Here is a 6558-nt window from a genome sequence, read left to right on the forward strand (position 1 = left end):
ATATTGTTACATAAGACGGTACTGTATTGAAATAAATTATATACACGATGTTCCCGCGTAAGGATTTTGTGGAAACCTCGCGCGATTGGCGCAGTTGAATGATTGGCTGAATTTTCCAGCTGGAAGAACTCAACTTGCTAAATTGTTCTAAAGCCATGGACGTATGTTTTGGACATAGAGAAAGAAAGACCCATGGAATAGACTGAACAATGGAATTCATTCACTTCCACAATATTTACAGGGTAAGACGATGTTCTTCACAACATGACATTCATAAATGTAACCTAGTGGAAAATTGAAATATGTCTACAGACTAGCCCCAGTTTGTGCCTCTTAAGCTCTTATAGGCCTACATGAAGTGGTGAAAGAAGCGAAGTACATTTATTTAAGTTGTACTGTACTTAACTACAGTTTGGAGGTACTTGTACTTACTTAATTATCTACATTTTATGCTACTTAATACTATTCTATTTGACTACATTTCAGAGCTAAACCCCTAACCCTAACTATAATGCAGGTAGTTATGTCATCCCTTCACACTAATCTGGACACGTTTTCTTATTTATAGTCATCACAGAGCCAGTACCTCAGAGGTCACCATATAAGTACAGTAGCAGTTACAGTGGGGTCACATATTCTGGCGGCTGCTACTTGTCAGATATGGTGACCTCTGTTGTACTGGCTCTGTAATGACTCCAAATAAGAAAACGTGTCCAGATTAGTGTGAAGGGTGACATAACTACCCCAAACAATATTTTTAAGTTTTACTCCTTTATTAAGCAGTTACAGTGGGGTCACATATTCTGACAATTTACCCAATGTGCTGGTCCATTAAATATTTAGTTCTTTCTTTTCTTTACAGTAGATTATGATTATTTTAAGATTTAAATGTAGGTCTAGTGTAAGGTTTTAGGAAGGTTATTACAAATGTAACTCGTGCATGCAGTCACAAAGAAATACATGTTTAGAAACATTTCAGAGAAAATGTACCTTAATATATTTTATTTACTTTCAGAAAAACATATGTTACTATGCCTGAGGTGGTTAATATGGTCACCAGCGGTTTACTCTTTCTCCTTAGGAAACAATAACAAACCGCGAGCAATCATACAGCTTGCACCTGTGGATGTAATGTATTCATGTTTACGCCGTTCCCAGCCTAAAATACAATTCAATCAAATCATCTCTGTCCATGACTGCACCTTTAGCTTGCTCTGGGTAGCCTATGTGCCCCACACAGGTATAGCAGAACTGCCCGCATTCTAGTTAGGCTATGTCGTTATCCCTAAAATACCATTTCAAGTCCACAAATTAGTATTTCGTGGCCACAAATTAGTATATTGTGGCCACAAATTAGCATTTCGAGGCCACAAATTAGCATTTTTTTTCGGATGTCATGTCTGGGGCTCCGTAGCTATGTGTACATTTTGGAATTACTACTTTAACTTTTAGTGAGAGATCCAGGGCTGGAGTGGGCCCAAGCTAATCTCCACACATTTACAACACACCATACTGTAACCATTTTGTTGAAATACTTTTCAGTTTACTGTTTATACCAGTAACATATGTTTTTAGTTTTATTTTACACAAAAACATTCAAAAATTGTTCAAATCTGCCAAGTGTCTTTAGTTTCAAGGGTTAGTCAATTGTACCACCATAATTAATTAGTGTTGTTATTTCCTCAGAGCTCTGACTGCACTTGTGTTGATCCTCATAAAGCTCTGGTAGCCAGGAAAGGCACAAACGGGGCTTATATACAGTATATTCCACATATGACCACAGTCAGTCTATTTATGATATGCTGCCACATCTAAATTAAACCAGTTCTCTTGTGAATTTCTTCTTGACTTCATGTGCTAAACCTTATCCTCTCTGTATTAGTTCAATTAGTACTGATGTCCTTACAGGCACATAGCAAATACCTGCAAGCAGCTACAAGTCTTTCTCTTCAAGCTAAAGGTACACATTTGCTAGCTTTGTCCATTAATATGATCCAGGAATGTGTGTAGGCCAGTTATCACCTCATTGGTGTGAGGTAGAAGGCCTATGTTGGTGGTGTTAAGAAAAATCCCCATTAGCCCCTCTGTGGCATTCGGTAACAAGACCCTTTATGTGAGCTTGCTGCTACTTGTCCAAAGGTGTGTCTACTGTATGTGTGTGTGTTTCTGTCTGTGTGTGGTGGTGGTGGTTTGCATAGGGTGGGTGGGGGTTATTGACTATGGTTAGAGTCCCAGAGAAACCAAATATATATTTCTGTCAGCCATGTGGAAGTGATTTTTAGATCAATTTTGATGATGGTTGTGTGTAACGATAATACTGGCCAATGTGTTTTAGGGCTCCGTGAGATGCTATAAATGTTGCTCATTTTGTTTTGTAGCATTATTTTATAATGGCATTTATTTTAATATTAAATAATTACATATGTTGTAAGCTCTAAACATTAAAATGACATTACATGAATATGAAGCCTTGAGGAAATCCCGCATATTGCTTCATCAACAACCTTTTAAAACCTGTTTCAGTCTGTTTGTTGCATCTTGTTGCCGTCATGTCACTCTATTGTTAAAACAGAGAAATGTACTTAGATTCTAAAACTATTAGGTCATTCAGAGTCCCCACCTTCAAGAGTTGCTGGCAGGCATGCTGTGTGTGTTTGCGGAGGCACTGCGGTCTTTCTTTCACAGTGTGAAGGCCTGGTCAGAGTGTGTGGGAGCCAGGATCTAAAGAGAAGAGGTCTGTGCCCCTGACCTGACCCTGAATATTTCCTAATGTGCAGCTTTACCAAACGTCCCCCTTTCCCTTGAGTGGCTTTGACAAGCTGCTTCCGTAGTAATGGCTCTTAATTTCTGAGTAATTGCTATCTCTAAGTGATGAGGGACAACCCCTCACCCAAGCTGAAAAAAATCTTCACATGTGGAAGACCACAGGTTGTGGGGGTCCTTTTTCTTGTGTTCCAGAAAGGCTGAGACCCCTGCTGTTCCTTTGGACTGGGAGAGATTTGTGTCGAGTGTGAGGCCCTAACCTGAGGAGACAGAGTGCAACGAGTCATGTGCTTGTCTCGGGATGAGTGTTTGTGCTGGGCAGGAGGGGGGAACATGGGGGAAGTAGGGGGCTGCAGGGTCAGAGGAAAGAGAGTGGGGGCACTCGCTGCAGGTGAGGGGGATTAGCTGCAGCTAGAGGCCCAAAGAAACTAAATACAGATCTGTCAACCTAATCCTCACAAATAGAAAACAGAGCTGCCCTGCCTTCACAATCCACATAGTTCAGCACCCCCACACACACACACACACACACACACACACTTTCTACTTCAGGCTCTCCTGCTCCTCTGTTTCTCATCAGCTTTTGGCCCGGGCCATTCTGGCTGTGCCGCCTCCTCTCTAATGGCTCCTCAGACCAGCATCCTCTAAAGAGGAGCTGACTGATCACCCAGGGTCCTCTCTGATTGACAGACCAACACAGCCTTACAGAGTGATGAGAGCAAGAGTCAAAGGGGCAAGGCCTCTCTCTGCAGAGACAACAATCTAAATGGGACCTCTGCCTTGAGCTACATGGAACTGGGTAGACCTTTATCAGGCCCTCACACCTCAGTAATGGATGCTGATAAGTATGTGGCTGGGTGAAGAGACCAGCTCAGTGTCAAGCTGGGACTCTGTGCCGATGACACAAGTGACAGAGTGCCTGAGTGATAATATCCTGGATTGGATAAGCTGTACTAAGCCAGGTATTTTGGAAAGCTTAGCTAAAGCGGTATCTCTGACTGTCGGTGACACCAACTATAACCGATGGGTCTGTCTGGACTGCTGAGAGCTATAATTCAGATCCAAGCTGCTCTGGTGTTCATAGTGCCATATCCTGCTGCCGACAGATGCATGATTGACAGGGCATACCGGATACAGGCGAAAGTAGGTACTGAGTCATGGCAAGGAGGATTGCGAAAGGTGCAGAATTTCATTTAAAAATCCCTGCAATTAGCAAGTAATGCCAAACTAATAATGCAGAAATTAAGGTCTGGATATGGATTGGGTTGCAATTGCCAGTTCAAATTTGTATTTCTTTTTTTTTATCAGTACTGAGCATGAACAAATAGTCTAAACAAGTACTCTATCTGACAGAACTTGAGTTTAAGTTCTTGAAAATTAGGTGATGTGTAACTTGAATAAATGCAAAATCAAATAGATTTGATAAGGGGAGAGCACTTGAATCCAATAATTAGATCCACATTGTGCAAAACGCTATCAAACGCAAAACCTATATGGGATTAACAATGTGAACTATTTTTAAGCGGTTTCCTACACCCACCCCCTCTCTTTCTTCTGCCTGTCTCACAGCTGTGTCTCATATGTTCATGAGGCCCCTGGAAGTGTGAGACACCAGAAGGGGAACATTTGCAATAGCTCAGCTCCACCTGGTTTGGCTGTTTTAACAGGCCGCTAGTTTGTGCAGCGCACACAGTGGGGTAACGCCAAAAACGTAGACAAGGGCGGACAGGACAGGCAGACGGGGAGGGTGGAGAGGAAAAAAATGTGCCTCCACCCTCTCCTGTCCTTGCACCCCGACCCCACACTGCTTCATTTGAGGGTCAGTTTACCCTGAAAACAGTTTTACTGTATCGTCTGTGGATCTGCTTGGTCAGACCCCCCTCCACTGAACCTCATCCGCCTCCCCGCGTACATGGGTCTTCAAAGGACTGCTGCCTGCTGTTCTCTGAGGCAACACATGAAATAAATATTAATCTGACCTCTGACCATATGCTTTGAGCTCCTAAATAGAGATAAGCAGGCAGATGGAAAAAGCACCAACTTTTACCATCGATAAAAAAGATGAGAAAGAGGGAGCGATATTATGCGGAGATGAAATGTGTTTTTGTGTGTTCTTGTGGGGGTTTGAAACAGTTTCCAGGGCTGTTTCACTGCACTGCTGTGTGGTCTTCTTCGGAGCTTAGTATCATGCTCCAACCTGTTGGAGTGGGGAGGTGTGTATTTGTGCAGATCATAGTGGGAAGAGTGTATGTGTGTCACTCAAAATGCCCTGGGCCAAATGCTGAATTTAAGCTAAATGAAATTTAAGATTGAAAACGTAAATAGAGAACAGGAAGAAGAAACTGACCATAAATATGACATGTAAAAGTCTTGTGAGCTCACCTTTGTAAGCCCTTATAGTATATAGCTATATGTCATGGTTGTATAGCTGTCCAACTCACCACTGTTCTGTCCTATTGATTTATATTTATTACTATACTACTATACTATACTAGCCCTATATTGGCAGAAGTGCATAAACTATCTTCAATGGCCAGGCAGCCATTATCAGTGTATGTTTTATTTTACTACTTAATTGTCTTAAATGTAATGGTACAGGTCTTGACCATGTGTATCACTGGATGTCTAAATATGTAAGTGGTTGTGTGTATCTTATACGAAGTATTGAGTTTTGCATAAAATACTTGAGAAAAATTGTTTCTAATCTTTTGGACGTTTATTTTGGTTTTTTTATGTGTCGTCCACTGAAGGTTCAAACACTATTTGTTCTGCTTTAGTTCTCCTTGTCAAAGGCCCCTCAGTGCAGCTCACCCAGCCTGGCCTCAGCCTGTGCCCAACACTGTTTACTGTGACTGTCATCAGGCCCATGGAGGCCCAAACAAAGGGGGGTCTGTTCCTATTATCCTGCCCAGGATTGTCAGCCCCTCTTTGGGCACAAACTAAGCCAAGGGCTGGGGGTTGTTGGAGTAGCACCAGGGGTTTTGACCTTACCAACCTTACAGCAAGGTTGAGAGAGCAAGAGAATGAGTGTAAGACAATGAGAGGGAAGGAGAGGAAGATGTATAGTTATAACTGAAACCAAGACCCTTTCAAGTCCCCTGTCGGAAACTGCTGTAATGTAAACACCTGCGGCCATTAGCTGATTCTATCTGAGGCACCGGATAGAAATGTTTATATGTTACAGGCTACTACTGAAAGGCCATTTAAAAGCAAATAGAGGATTAGATATACAGAATGAGTAGTGGCAGGCTATGGAAGCTTTCAGACTTTAAGCCATGTTGAATTGTCATTGGAAAAAGAGGAGTGGAACACCTTTGAAGACAAGAACAACCACATTAAATGGGCAGGAAGGTGAGCTAAGTGTAGAAGACCCCAAGACACGCTCTGCCTCCTTTCCTCTCTTCCTCTGTTTGCAATCATAGCTTAAGCCGTCTGGCAGCCTCTCTTGCTGTGCTATTGAAGTCTAATTTTATTGTCATAAAAATCACCTGGCAAGCTGTAGCCCTAAAACATCTCATCTACAGAGCCTTTAAAATTCCACTCTCTGGGTAGTGAAAAGGTTTTAGGAGGTCTGTCTAGATAAAGCGGTCATTCCATGGGGCATCTAAAAATGCGTCCGCCTGTGTCATCGAGAGCAGAGCGCACAAGAGGGTCAGCAGCGTTCCATTAAAGTGTGGTGTTTAAGAGGTGCTGGGGCCAGGGGGGCAGATGGAGGGATGAAGCAGCTGCCAAACATCTGCACCCCTCCTTCCCGGTCTGCTCTCTGTCTGTGCACCGCTGCCTTTGTCACAAACT

Source organism: Sander vitreus, chromosome 7, assembly GCF_031162955.1.
Source record: "Sander vitreus isolate 19-12246 chromosome 7, sanVit1, whole genome shotgun sequence".
NCBI lineage: Eukaryota > Metazoa > Chordata > Actinopteri > Perciformes > Percidae > Sander > Sander vitreus.